General features: G+C 33.7%; 1 long non-coding RNA gene across 2 annotated transcripts in view; it reads left to right on the forward strand.

The window, feature by feature from the left end:
• The window catches only part of LOC140697829 (uncharacterized), a 31,768-nt gene that overhangs the window by 6,751 nt on the left and 9,264 nt on the right, over positions 1 to 15,753 (forward strand). The window contains exons 1-2 of one of the 2 annotated variants that reach the window (XR_012075187.1): positions 7,636 to 7,748; positions 13,403 to 13,471. This is a non-coding gene — a long non-coding RNA (uncharacterized lncRNA). Of the gene's footprint in view, positions 1 to 7,635; positions 7,749 to 13,402; positions 13,472 to 15,753 lie in introns of those variants that run through there. The other variant, XR_012075188.1, reaches the window with a different exon arrangement.

Here is a 15,753-nt window from a genome sequence, read left to right on the forward strand (position 1 = left end):
TGCTAGATTCATTTTCAGTCAACCAGTATGTCGGAGGCTGCTGTTCTCCTTCTGGGAACCCCATTTCCTTAAGTGGAGACCTCCTGTCCATCATTTCACCTCTGTTAATGTTTTGGTTTTAAATTTAGAGCAGTTTCCCACTTCCCGGATTGGTATTCTATGTACCTGAGACATCCTAGTCTCCTTCTGTGGCCATTTTGATCTTTCACTGAAATTGTGAACTATTTCAAATTCACCATTAGTTCTAATATCCTTTTGGTCTATGGGAAAGCCCACCTTTAGAAGCCTTCCATCATTAATTCTATCAAACTCTGATCTCAACCCCATCTCCATTCAACCCTTAGGTTCTGGGTTAACCAAGCATTCAGCAGTATTTTATCTATGCTGAATTGCTGATTCCATCAGTGATTTTAATCACTTTCTGTAGGTTTCTTTAAAATTCTATTTTGATTCACTGATGCCTTGGCATATGACTTCTTTGAAAAGAATGTCCTTCTTACCATTGTTTACCCAGAAAAGCAGCCAGCCTTTACATTTCAACAGAGAAGTTGCTGCTTGTTACAGTTACAGTCCTGACCTTCCAGCCTCTGTCCTTACTGGACTTTGCATGCCACATCATAATTGCACTTATCACATTGCTGTTTAGCTGCATCTCCGAAAACCACATGAGAATTCCTCTGAGGGAAAGGACTGTGATGCACTTGGCACATATCCACAGGGTCTGATAAACACCAAGAGCCCAATATCTACTTTAGGATTAATAAGTGAGTGAAATTATTTTAAAAAACATCGATTTGGAATAATGGAGCTGTTGCCAAGTCTGACTTTGTAAAAACTCCAAGTTATCGAATATAAGACAGCAACTATATTTAAGTAAACAGTTCTATTAGCTCCGAATATAGTAAATACTTTAAGATAAAATTAAAATCTAATAAGCCAGTAATATATGAGCAAACTAACTTCTAACAAGTCACAATTCACATGCTTTGTAAATTCCCACATCATTTATGCAAAATTTGTTTTACATACAAAAATAACATGCTGATCTCTAATGGAAGATACACAGAGACAGATGTATTGATTTCTTGGACAGGTAGCTTAAAAAGCTATTCATTTGACTTGCTTTCCAAAACCTTAATGATTGTTGAGGAAGTTATTATTTGTTTTTTTTTAAGAGGTGTTATTTATTTTGACATAAAGGATCATATCCTAGAAGAAAAATTCCATGTAAAGGGAATTTTGTTACAATTCTTTTTCATGATTCTATATGTTCCAGTGCTGTGTTCTGTATGATGAGAACATTTATAAAATGAAGAAAAGCAAAAAGTTAGATGTAAGCACATTTGACTCTATAGAAAATTTTTAAATTTTTTAGTGTCAACGATAAATCTATTTAAAGTGTCTCGCTCTTTAGAGAATCAGTACCAGTAAGGGATTAAAGAAAAAGAAAGAAAGAAGAAAAACAAAGGCAAGATGTAAAACAATCTATTGTTGTCATTAATTTAAGGTTTGTCAGGTGGCTGGCAAAGTTGTCCAAGCCATGCAAAGAGTTTAAACCACACAAGTACAACTGTCTTGTTCTGAAATAAGGTGTCATCCCATATGAAATTAATTTGCTCTTTTGAGGTGTCTGAATATTGTTAATCAGGGCACTGAGAGAAGAATAAACATACTTAAAGCTGCATGGAAGAGATAATTTACTTCACCTAGGTGAATATTTTATTTTAAAGAATAGCTTTTTCATCTTTTAACTTAAAAAACCAATTTAGTGATTACGTCTTCTGCTTTACTTTTTTTTTTGTTTTCAGTAGTGTTATTATCAGCACAGGAAAAAAAATACATGGCATTACCACATTCTGTTTATATGTTCAAAATAACCTATCAGAATACCACTGAGCATATTTTTAAAAGGAAAATACAAAATCACCTGTATAGGGAGAAAGAGGTTAGATTTTTTTCTTCCTTGGAAAAAGTAAAAGCTTACGTAATATGCTTTTAAAATTATATATCATCAGCCACAAACCAATCTGATTTTCTTAGTAACTTTGGTCATTTAGTATATTTTTTTGTCTTCTTGTGTTTACTGTGTCCTCATTGCACTTCTATTTTAATCTATAATTATAATCAGGGTTGTTTACTTTTATATTATATATATGTCTACAAGCTGTTGCAATAGGGACAGATTAATAAGTCAAATGAATAAATAAAATGTAATGATTACTTTTGCTGTTTTTACTGATCTTATTTCCTGCACTTACAACTATTTTTATTACTAGTATTAATAATAATTGCTTTCTTTTTCACTACAAAATAATAATAATATGAATGCTGTACCCTATTTTAAGAATCCAGAAACATAGCTGAAATAAATGAGCATTTCAAATATTTTGATGAATAGTTCCTCAAAATCTAAAAGCTCCTTGCAAATAAAAACGAGTTATGTGTCAATTTTGAAACAATCGTTGTCAGTTTTTTTTTCCTTATCCTCCAGAATTGTTAATATAAATCCAAATCCTCCTATTGGTTTGCTGTTATGAGGTCATAGATCTTATCTTCACACACAAGGACTATGGCAGTAATACACATATTTTTAACTTAGTACACATAATTAAACTCTGCTCCAGTTCCACTCTTTTTCGTGGAATCTTTCCTCTGTAAAACCTCATTACGCATTTTTATAACTCTAGCAATTTATTTGTATAACTCTACTAATAGTTTAGCCTATGTGTGCTTATTTGCATATGCTTATATCACATTAGATGTTATTAGAACTTGGGGCAAAGGGCATGAGAAGTCTCTCACATCTCTGATTTGACAACTTTCTTAAAATAGCTCCCATGAATATATTCTACTTATGATTTATCATTTTGTAACAGAGCTATGGCTTCTCTCCAAATAATCAGCACAGTTTCATGACTTTAATTGTTTTGTGTTCTCCCTCTGCCTCACCTAGAAGGCAGAAGCAGTGCGTAATGTTTCCTTAATAGCTAAGCAACCCCGAGCCCTACCTGGGAGCTGAGGAGGCTCAGCTGCCCACGGGGAGGTGTTTATCTGGCTTGCTAGGAGGGTTTCCGTAAGCACAGCGGTGTCACTTCTACTACATCAGAAATGCTGCCATTTGGGCTGGGAGGGGAGTGGTGAGCAGTGGAACAATTGAAATAGTTGGTGACAGTCATTGGCTGCTGCCCTAAGGGGACCTTCAGTTGGACAACAGCTGAAGGGGAGAGGAGTTGTGACAACTGATTCTCTCCAATGTCAGCCATTATTTTTGCGACTACCCTCCAAACGATGACTGTATTAAAAAATAATACTTATCAAATCTATATTCCAAACCATAAAAAAAAGCTGTATCTTTCCTCCTTCACAATTCAAATGCTTCTGTAATGTAAACACTAGTTTATACATTCATATGCATAAAAATAATCTTAGTAAAGTTCTGCAGCACAGTAAGCTGTATCAAATAGCATGGTTTTTCTTAATTTCCATCTTTGAAAATGGTAACTGTGGGGGGAGTGGTAGAGGGCATGCTTAACATGCACAAGGTCCTGGGTTCAATCCCCAGTACCTCCTCTAAAAATGAATAAATAAATAAACCTAGTTACCCTGAAAAAGGAAAAAAAATGAAAAGTTTAAAATTTAAAATAATAATAATAATTTTTTTAAAAAGAAAGAAAATGGTAATTGTTCATCAACTGAAGTTGAAAAGAACAGACATATGGTTCAGACCTGAGAAGTTCTCAGAGGGCAACCACTCACAGCTTTGAAACCTCACATTGCAAAGGAGGTTTGTCGCAAGTCAACACTTAACATGACCATACAGAGACACAGAACAGTGACATCCAAACATTTACCCCCTAGGTAAAATGAATCTGAGGCATTTTCTCTGGATTATTTAAGCTGCAGATAGTCATGTTAGAAAGGGGCTTAGGACTGAAAATAGGAATTAATTGACAGTCAGCCTATAAATTTATCAAACACTGACTTCCTTACCCATCACACAAGCTGAATTCTAACAGCCAGGAATTAAGGACTTAGGTAGAATATCAAATATTTCTCTATTGGAGTAATCAAATAAGAACAGAGAAAAGGTCTCCATGTATCTGATCTTGTCTGTGCAAATGGAATCTTGTTTGTCACATGGCTTCACTCAAGTGCCTGATCCTCTACTTAGCATCTCACTTTTAAACATAAGGAACACTAAGAGTAACCACTATCTGAGGACAGCTTTTAACTCAAGAAAAAGTCTAAAATAATAAAAGAACAAGTAAAAGCAATGGAGGGAACAAAAGAAAACTGTGATTAGTGTCCTCAGGGGGGAGTGATAATGATATCCCATCCACAAAATAAGAGCAAGTTGCTATGTGTGTTAGTTTTCTATTGCTGTGTAATAAATTACCACAAACCTGTGGCTTAAACACACACACACACACACACACACACACACACATTTATTATTTCACAGCATCTCTGCTCAGGATCTCAAAGGCTGCAGTCAGCATCATTTGAGGCTCAAATTCCTCTTCCAAACCAACTCTTTGGTGAAAGAGTTCACTTCCTTTTTAGGTTACAGGACTGAGATTCCATTTTTTGCTAACCAGAGACCAGAACTACTCTCATTTTCGAGACCACCCAACAGTTCCTTGCCAGGTTGGCCTCCAAAAACATGAATGTTACTTGCCTACAAGACAGCAGGAGTACAGCTCTCTGACATCCTCTATCATTATCCTTTGAGCACCCTTGTGAAAAACTCATCTAAGTATCTCAAGCCCACCTACTACCGTCTCCCTTTCAGTTACCTCATAGTCTACTGATTGGTGATTTTAATTACATGTACAACATCCTTTCTTTCCCATAACATTATATAATCCAGGGAACAATATACCATCATATTTATAGGTTTCCCCACACTCAAGAGCCATGAGAGGCCAAGAATCTTGGAGACCATCTTAGAAATCTGTCTACCACACTTCAGGAAAAAAAATCAGAAAACAGAAAATAATTATTTATAACATAAAATATAATTGCTGAAAAAATTGCAATAGAAATTTTTAAAGATAATGATAAATAAAATGTGCAGAGAAAGAAACAGAAACAGAGATGAGAAAAAGAAAGAGAAAACAAAACCATGAGCAAAAATGAAGAGACTTAGGGGAAGTACCTAGAAAATTCAACATTGAACAGATTGAAGTTCTATAGGGAACAGAAAAAATTCAGAGGACGAGACGGTTAAAGAAAGAAATCCAGAGGATTTTCCTGAAATAAAGAATATACATTTCTAATAGAAAGGTCCTACAGTACCCAGCAAAAGAGTGAAAAGGGATCCACACCAGAGCACATCATTATAAGATTTTAGTATAGGACATAGAAAGAAAATCCTAAAATCTCCAAAGATATAAAAGAAACAAGTTATGAATAAAGAAACAAAACTCATATTTCTCACAACCAACACCAAATGTTAAAAGACACTGGAGTAAGTACTTTAAAATTCTGAGGGAAAATGTTTTTCAACCTAAAACTCCACCCAGACAAACTCTCATCGTCAGGCTAGAAGAATTTCAAGGAATTTTCATGTCTGCCAGGGTTCTGAACACACACCTCTGATGACACCTGTTTTGAGAGGTCCTGATAAACGTTTTTCAGCAAATTCATGAATAACTGAAGAAAGGAAAAGATGAAATTCAGGAAATATGAAATCAAATCAATAAGCCAATGAAGGGAGATCTCAAGGTGATGGGTTTGGAACTGCTAGAAATAGGTTAGCTCTTGTCTTGAAGCAGCACCTGAGAAATCAAAGACTCCTTTCAGAGTCACCTACTCTTTCAAATAAAAAGAGTTGCAGAAAAAAAAAAAAGCTAATGGAGAGCTACAAAGAGAAAGATATAAATTAAAGACATTGAGACAGCAAATTAGGCCTGAAAAATGTAGGGCAATTATACAATACAAAAATCACATGTGGTGCATTACTTCGACTCTGGAGGAGCTGTATTTGCATAAATATAATGATGAAAGCAATGATTATTATTTTTATTATATTCATCATATAATGATGAAAGCAATGATTATTATTATTTCAGTGTTTGGAAGGATAAAGTTGGGGAAAATGAGGGAGTGGTGAGGAGATTCGAAAGAGCTAAATCAATCTTTATTATAGAAAGTCAAAAGGTGGAATCTAAAAATCATCAACCAAGAAATGTTCTTAGAAGCATATTATTTAGAAAAATATCAGATGAAATAGCTCAGTCAAAACTCTGCGTGAGGAATGAGACCAGAATGGGAACAGGTCTTTCTTGTTATTAGCCTTCTGTTACTATTTGATTTATTTTAATAATGTGCTTATATTTTAGACTTTTTAACCACTGAAGCATCTCCTACAGCTGTTTGTTGCATCATAATTGAATTTGAAGTATTCTTTTACAAAAAACAGTTGCAATGTTTTGTTAAATAAACACAGAAAGCTAAACTTCTAACATGTAGAACTTTAGTTTACCCTCACCAGCAACCTAACAAATTGAAACTTCTTGATTTCTAGTTTTTCTAGTGTTTATTTATGGTCTGTATATATTTTTATTAATTCTATTAAGGAAAACTTAGATTTGTAGCACTTTGGAAGTATTAGAGCATTTTAACTTATTTGATACTAGTTATTCTTCAATAACTCTATAATGAAGACAGAATAAATGTTCATAAATATTTGTATTAATTATTAATATTTAATATTCATTCTATTTTATAGATTAAGAAGCTGAAGTTCATAAGTTAATTAAATACATGGAACTATGTTTTTCTTAGAACCAATATTCTAACATTAGTATAGTGCATTTCTCATCACAACATGCTTTTTCCTGGATATATTTTGACTTTGGAATTTCTAGATCAAGTCTCATTTTGATAGTCAAGGTATTGTGTTTGTTTTCTGACATTTTTAAAATTTCAAATACAACACTGTATATCCACCACTGTCATTGTGAAAGGCAATTTCCTCATTTTTTATATAATTTTAGGTAGGAAATATACTTGGATATATATGTATACGTACTAATTATGCATTTATAATTTTACTTCTACTTTGTTGAAAAAAGTGTGTGAATCCATATTTACTCTAGAGAGTTCTTCAGTGTATTAGAATGTATACCATGCCTCTTAAAAGAAATGCAAACAACAAAAGAATCCACATGGGAAAATCCAGAAAATAGGAAGCCAACATTAGCTGATTGACCTTTCCTTCAGCCCTCCCATGCTCCAATTCAGAGCACTCCCATACCTCTCCCCCTGGCTTCAGGATATTCCAAGAGACTGGTACTGAAAGTTATTGGTTCTGCCTTCAGAGAGCTGGCAGATTTGAGGTTTCCTTTGGATTCACTTTATCTTCTCAAACTCAGCCAGGAGTTAAGAAAGGAGAGACATGAAAAGTAGACTTCAGTAGTGGAAAGAAAAGGTGATGACTTCAGCAAAAAGGAAAAGTAGCTCACTCCTTCTCCGCAAAATCAGTGTGAATTTGGAGTGGTCAGAAAAGCATCTTAGCATCACACAAGGCAACCAAGCAGCAAGCACATGGTGATTCCAAGATGGATCCCAGAAGAACAATTCCATTTATTACACAATAACATTAGGGAGGCAGAACATGGAGAAAATCTGTACAGGAAGCTCCCCCACATTCTTAGGTTCTGTAAACTAGGTTTCAGATAAAAATATATATCCAAAAATTGGCATCGTAGAGGAAGTGGGCTTGCCAACTTCACAAAGAACAGGTGAGTTAATGTTGTTTTACTTTAATTAAATGTACTTAATGTAACTCTGGCAACAATTCCTGTCCAGTGCCTTAGGTATTTCCAGAAGTGTTGAGAAAAGTGAAATATGCCAACACAGTCATGCTCTATGAAGCTAGTTACTCAGAAGATAATTGCAAATATCAACAACAAGTTGTAATGACACAAATGTTACCTGGAACACTTTATTAATCTGCCTTTTTGACAATCACTTATTGAGTAGTTAATAAATATTAGTCAAGCATAACTCCTGCTCTCAAGAAGTTGTCCAGTGAAAATGGAAACATCATAAATTTTTTAAAAATCAATACATTTGGATGAAGCATGAAGGAGAGTGGTATTTGGTGATTGTACAACTGAGCAGGGTATCTGTTTCAGGGTAAGAACATGGAAGTCATCCTAGCAGAAGTGGCCTTGAGCAGAATTTTGAAGGTGAAGTAAAATATAGCTTGATTCAAAATTGGGTAGAAGAGAACAGAACGGATAACTGTTAGGACTGTGTTTAGTGAGCATAACAGAAAGTCGACTGGCATAGCTTAATTTTTTCCATAACAAATACTCCTTGAGTAGGAAACTTAAAGTTGATGCATCTGCTCAAGGAGTTGGTGAAGAATCCAGGCTCATTTTAGCTTCTATCTTTTCAACCATAATGGGTAGCTTTTGTTCTCTTGGGCATAAGATGGCTATTCTAACTTCAGGTATCATGTCTCCATTTTAGTCGGAAAGAAGGGGAGAAAGGTGAAGGAAAAATGAAACGTGCCCCTCCATCTGTCCATTTCTACTAGAAAAAATAGCTCTTTCAGAAATCCTATCCAGTAGACTTCAGCTGTTTTATTATGGACCAAAACATGATCACATGGCCACCCTTAAAGGCAAGGGAGTATAGGGCGGGTGAATATTTTTAACTCTTCCCAAACAAAAATTAGGTTATGCTAGTAAGAAGGAGAAAATAGATATTGTGTAGGAAACTACCACCAAGATTTCTCCTTCTGAGAAGATGGAGTATGTGTATTTTGCCCAACTCCATTACTAAGTATTGCTAAAGATCTTGGACATTATATATAAGACAAACACAAGAAAGATTCTTAAAGGTGAAGAGAAGGCAGACTGGCTAGGGACTTTTGAGGAACCTTTGGTGGTGGGTTCTCTAGATTTGATTTTTATTTATCAATTTGTATATTGATAGGCATTTGTGTTGCTTCCATTTACTGATTATTGTAAATAATGTTGCAATAAACATAGGGGTACATATTACTTTTCTAATAGTGTCTTTGTTTTCTTGGGATAAATATCCAGGAGTGGAATTGCTGGACCATATGGTTGGTCAATTTTTAATTTTTTGAGAAATCTTCATACTGATTCCACAGTAACTGCATCAACTTACATCCTACCAAAGTGTGTGAGGGTTCCCTTTTCTCCACATCCTCAATGACACTTGTTATTTATTTTTTGATAAAAATAACAAATAGCAAATATTTGATGATAGCCATTCTTACAGGTGTGAGGTGATATTTCACTGCAGTTTTGATTTGCATTTACATGATGACTAGTGATGCTGAGCATCTTTTCACATGCCTACTGGCCATCTGTATGTCTTTTTGGAAAAATATCTATCCTGATCATCTACCCATCTTTAAATTGGATGGTTTACTTTTTTGATGTTGAGTTGTATGAGTTCTTTGTATATTTTGGATACTAACCTGTTGTCAGATATACTTTTTGCAAATAGCTTCCCCCGTTCAGTAGGTGGCCTTGTTGTTTTGCTGATAGTTTCCTTCACTGTGCAAAAGCTTTTTAGTTTTATGTATTCCGATTCATTTGTTTTTGTTTCTGTTTCTGTTTCCTGAGGAGACATATCCCAAAAGTATATTACTAAGACCAACTTCAGCGGTAGTACTGCCTATGTTTTCTTCTAGGGTTTTTATGGTTTCATATCTTACATTTAAATCTTCAATTCATTTTGAATTTATTTTTCTGTAGGGTATGAGAGAGCAGTCTAGTTTGATTCTTTCACATGTATCTGTCCAGTTTTCCCAGTACCAATTATAGAAGAGGCTGTTTTGTCCCCATTATACTCTTGAATTATTTACCATAGATTAATTGACCATATAAATGTTGGTTCATTCCTGATCTCTTTAATATGTTCTGTTGATCTATATGTTTGTTTTTGTGCCAGCACCATACTGTTTTAATTATTGTAGCTTTGAAGTATTGTTTAAAATCAGAGCACATGGTGCCTCAAGCTTTGTTCATCTTTCTCCAAATTGTTTTGGGTAATTGGGGTCTTTTGTGTTTCTGTACAAATTTTAGAATTATTTGTTCTAGTTCTGTGAAAAATGTCACTGGTATTTTGATAGGGATTGCACTGAATCTGTAGATTGCCATGAGTAGTATGTTTGTTTTAACAATAGTAATTCTTCCAATTCATGAACACGTATCTATTCCTATTTGTTTGTGTCATCCTCAATTTCTGTCATTGGTACCTTAGTTTTCCAAGTACAGGTCTTTTACCTCCTTAGTTGAATTTGTTCCTATGTATATTATTATTTTTCATGCAATTGTAAATGCAATTGTTTTCTTAATTTCTATTTCCAATAATGTGTTGTTAGTGTATAGAAATGCAACAGATTTCTGTGTATTAATTTTATATCCTGCAACTCTTCCAAATTAATTGATGAGCCCTAGTGGTTTTTTTGGTGGCAACTTTAGAATATTCTGTGCATAGTATCATATCATTTGCAAATGATGACAGTTTTAATTCTTCCTTTCCAATCTGAATTAGTTTCATTGCCTTTTCTTGTCTGATTTCTGTGGCTAGGACTTCCAATACTAGGTTGAAAAAAAGTGGCAAGAGTGAGCATCCTTGTCTTTTTCTTAATCTTAGAGGAATGGCTTTCAGCATTTCACCATTGAGAAAAATGTTAGCTGTGGGCTCATCATATATGACTTTTATTATGCTGAAGTATGTTTCTTCTATATTGGGGCAGGGAAGCCAGAGGTCCTGGGACTGCTGCCTTTCCACTGGTGATTGAGGTCTAATTGTCTTTAAATATTTGAAAGGAAGTAATATAAATGAGGGGGAAAGTACTAGAAGAGATGCATTTACAATAACATGGTAGAGAAACACTGTAGGGTTCAAAACCAGGAAGAGTTCTTAAAGGCTATATCATCTCAATTATTGGACATACTTCCTTTGAAAAATGACCACTCCATTATAGAAGAGTTAATAAGGACCTGGGTGAGCATTAGCCAAGGGTGTTAAGAGATTCCTTAAGGACTGAGATATTAAGTTAGATGGCATCTAAAGGCCATTCCAATTTTTTTCTATAACTCTATGAGTTTAAGGAAAAATTACTGGTATGTTTTTGCCAATCCAACTGTATGATTTTATTTAATTCTATTTGCCAATGATAAATCATATTTGGTCCAAATTAGGACTAAAATCTGTAACTTTTCAATTTAAAAATATTGAGTCACCCAAGATTCAAATCTATTGCCTGGATTTCCTAAAACACTGTTCCAAATAACTCAACTGATAAGTTTCATCTTTAAATGGGGCCATGTTTTTAATCCAAGACTTACTGATAACTAAGGTTCTGGTACATATTTCCTGACAACTATGGCCTGTTTCTATTTAGAAAGGTATAATTCTCTTCGATATTATGTTTTAGGCACAAAAACATTCAAAAAAGCATGGTTGTTTCTACAAAGACAGCTCATTTTTAAAAATATAAAAATGGTAATACTAGCTAAATGTGCCAAACAGAATGTATGTCTCTTCAGACAATTCTTAAAGGAAAATTTATGTCACAAATTATAAAAGAAAAGACAACTCCATTTTTATATGGCTTATGTTTTACAGCCAAAAAGTACTTGCCTTTACTTTAAAAATCAGGTGTTTTGTGAAATGTAAGTATACTTGTAATTATGAATAGCAATATAACCTGAAGTATTAACAATTATAATAGCAAGAAAAAATGTAAGTCTGTAACATTCACTACCCAATACCTGGCACCACACAGGGCAACAATAAATGCTGTACAAACACCAGTAAAGTGAGTAATGCAAAATCTCACACTCATGAATTGTGTGATCATGTTGCATAGAGTTCCAGTTTCACACCATTGAATCTAATTTCCACATATGGACTCTGGAACAAGCAAGTTCAAAGTCCAGAGCCTCTGAGTGAACATTACTGCTTAAGCCTTTATGATAAAGAAATGTTAAATCATGTCTCAAGGTGCACAATATGAAGAGATAATTGTGGAGATAAGTAGCTTTAGAAGTTTTCTCTTAATATTTTTAAGAGGGAAACTTTCAAGAGAAAAAGACTGAAGTAGGTGGCATTTAACTTTTAAAAAATCATGATTTTTGACATTTTATTACTGAGAGACTCTGAAACTTTGGCTAATCACTCTCTGGTAAAGAAGTTATATAACTTTATAAAGCCCTAGAAAAACATTCTCTCAGATTTGTGAAATATTTGGGGAAATACGTGTGTAAGCCAATATTTTCCTCTTCAAAGTCCTTGAAGCATAAGAAGAAAATATTCCTATTTGGTATAAGCAGAAGATTTAAGAGATACATGAGAAAAACAATATATGCTCATGAAACTCTTTTAAAAGAAAAGTTCTCCTGAGAAGCATGTGACTGCAGAATTTCTTCCAGCCACTTTCTTAAGAAAATTGCTTCATGCACTGCTGACAAATTGATTATGTAAAGATGGAGGTAGACAAAAAAGAATGCTTTATTGCTTTTTATAGAATTCACTAAAATAACTGAATTCAGAGATAAGAAACTTTCAAACTCAAGTCAATCTTGCTTGATGACAAAGACCTAGTTTGGAGGGGAAGAAACATGGTATTATTATCTAGTACTAACCACCTAGGCAATTTGGGGAAAAGACACAGTATCCCAGTGACCAGGACTACTCAGGTGCAATTCATAAGGATTATTGCTGCGGAGTGTCCTCACTGTGTTGGATGCTTTACTCAGCTTCCTTTTTCTAATCTGGTAAACCTGGGCATATTACTTAACTCCAGCCTTCAATTTCCTCACTGAAGCAAGGTCAATGATAGTTGTGTAGTTGTGAAGATTAAATGGAATAAGAAACTTAGCACTTTGCATAGGGGCCTGGCACTAATAACTATTTCATAAGTGTTTGCCTGGTATTATTAACTTTTGAGTCATATCCTAAAGGCAGGTGTTATTTAAGGATAGGGATTACAGTGAGTTAAAGGAATAAGTTAGAAGCCAGAGTCATGACAATTTTTATAAATTTTGCAAATGGGCTGACATGCTTTGTTTGGTAGACAGTACAGTATTTGGCTCAAAGAATGTTTTCCTTCTCAGATTTAGAATTATTTCTCAATGTACAAAAACAGATTTCACAATCCAATTTCAAGTTCCAGCTTTTATTAAAAAATGTGAAATATATAGTAATATTAGGCCCACCAACCCAAATGGCAACCATCAGTGTAAAGCTGGAGCTGTACTGTAGCAAAGGTTCTCAAGTTTGCCATGATTTCCATTTGCACTATTATCTCCACAAAATGAAAACACAATAAATATAATTTATTATTATGCTTGCAAAATTGTCAATCAATACGATTATTATTCTTAGATTTTTTTCATAGGGTTTGCAAACCTGATGATGCCATCCTCTTGATTAAAGTACATAGACTCCTTTTGTTTGAACTACCCAGGTAAGTAAAATAAAAGTTGTTTTCAAGTGTGTACCATTTGTTTAGATGTCATATATCACCTCACTCTTGACATAGTTCCCTTTTAAATGTAAAATAACAAACAAAGCATTCATACATACATACACCCATACATATTTGAACTAATGGGATGCTGTGTTTAGTGAAGCCTAAAGAGAAAATGCTAATGAATCTCAAAATATCATGCTGTTCAAATGAGCCCAAGTTAGATAAATATTGTAAGTGAATTGTTTTTGTTTTTTTGTTTGTTTTTATTGAGATATAATAGACATATACCATTATGTAAGTTTAAGGTGTACAGATTATTGACTTGATAAATTTATGTATTGAAATATAATTACCACAATAGCATTAACTAACACCTCCATCACATTGCATAATTATTATTTATTTTTTGTAGTGAGAAAACTTAATGACTATTCTCTTAGAAGCATTTAATTATATAATACAGTATAGTTAACTATAATCACAATGCTATGCATTAGATCCCCAAACTTACACATCTTTTAAATGCAAATTGGTACATTTTGACCAACATCTCTCCAATTCCCCCATCCCTAGCTCCTAGTAACCACTATTCTAGTCTCTGTTTCTATTATTTCAGCTTTTTTCATTTCCATATATTTGTGGTATCACACAGTATTTGTCTGATTAGTTTCAAATTAATTAATCCCTTGAGGATGCCCTCAGGATCCATCCATGTCACAAATGGTAGGACTCCTTCCTTTCTCATGACTAAATAATATTCCATTGTATATATAAACACAATCTTCTTTATCCATTCACCCATTAACGGGCAATTGTTGTTTCTATGATTCTATGTTTTGGCTATTGTGAATAATGCTGCAATAAACATGGATGTGCAGATATCTTTTCGATATTCTATTTTCACTTCCTTTGGATATAGAGTCAGAAGTGGAAATGCTAGAACATATGGTAATTCTATTCTTAATTGTTTTAGGAAGATCCATATTGTTTTCCAAAATGATTAAACCAATTTGCATTTCTACTTCTTCTTTTTTCTAGTTCCTTGAATTGTAAATTGGGGTTCTTTATGTAAGATCTTTCTATTGTCTTAATATATGCCTTTATCACTTTTAAACTTCCATTTAAGAACTACTTTAGCAGAATCCCATAGGTTTTGGTATATTGTGTGTTTATCTTCATTTACTTTCAGATATTTTTTATTTCCTTTTTTATTTCTTCTTTGACTGGTTGTTCAGGAGCATGCTGTTTAATTCCCATGTGTTTGTAAGTTTTCCAGCTTTTCTTTTGTTGATTTCTAGTTTCAAACCATTGTGGTCAGAAAGAATACTTAGTGTGATTTTAATCATTAAATTTACTGAGACTTGTTTTGTGGGCTATAATATGATCTATCACGGAGAATGTTCTCTGTGGACTTGAGAAGATATGTACTCTGCTGCTATTGGATGAAATGTCTAAAGTATGGTTCAAATTGAATGTTCCTTGTTTTTCTGTCAGGATTATCTATCCATTGCTTCTAAGTGAGATACTGAAGCTCCCTACTATTCTTGTATTTTTTCCTTTATCTCCTTTCAGATCTGTTAGTATTTGCTTAATATACGTTAGGTGCATATGTGTTCACAGTTGTTGTATCTTCTTAATGATTTGATCCCTTTATCATTATATAATGACCTCTTGTCACTTGTTAATTTTTTCAGCTTAAAATCTACCTTGTTTACTGTAAGTATAGTTATTCCACTTTTTTTAGTTTCCAATTGCATGGAGTAAATCTTTCCTCATTTCACTTTGAGCTTATGTATGACCTTAAAGCTGGAGTGAGTCTCTTGTAAGTAGCATATATTTGAGTCTTGTTTTTCTTATTTAATCCAGCCACTCTGTGCCTTTTGATTGAAGAATTTAATTCATTTATATTTCAAGTAACTATTTATATGTAAGAACTTAATAAATGTAATCTTACAAATTGCCTTTTGGTTGTTTTATAGACATATTTTTCCCTTTTTCCTGTCTTTTGTTGCCCACATATGGAATGGTGATTTTCTGTTGTAATATGCTCTGATTCTCTTCTATCCTTTGTGAATCTTTCATAGGTTTTTGTCTTATGGTTACCACAGGGCATACATAAAACTTTTTTTAGATATAACAGTCTATTTTTTGCTTACAGAAACTCAACTTTGATCACATACAAAAACATGGCCCTATTACAACCTCTTTTATGCTTTTAATGACACAGTTTAACTCTTTTATATTGTGTATTTATTAGCAAATTATAGCAGCTGTAG

This window comes from Vicugna pacos, chromosome 8, assembly GCF_048564905.1.
Source record: "Vicugna pacos chromosome 8, VicPac4, whole genome shotgun sequence".
Classification (NCBI taxonomy): Eukaryota; Metazoa; Chordata; class Mammalia; order Artiodactyla; family Camelidae; genus Vicugna; species Vicugna pacos.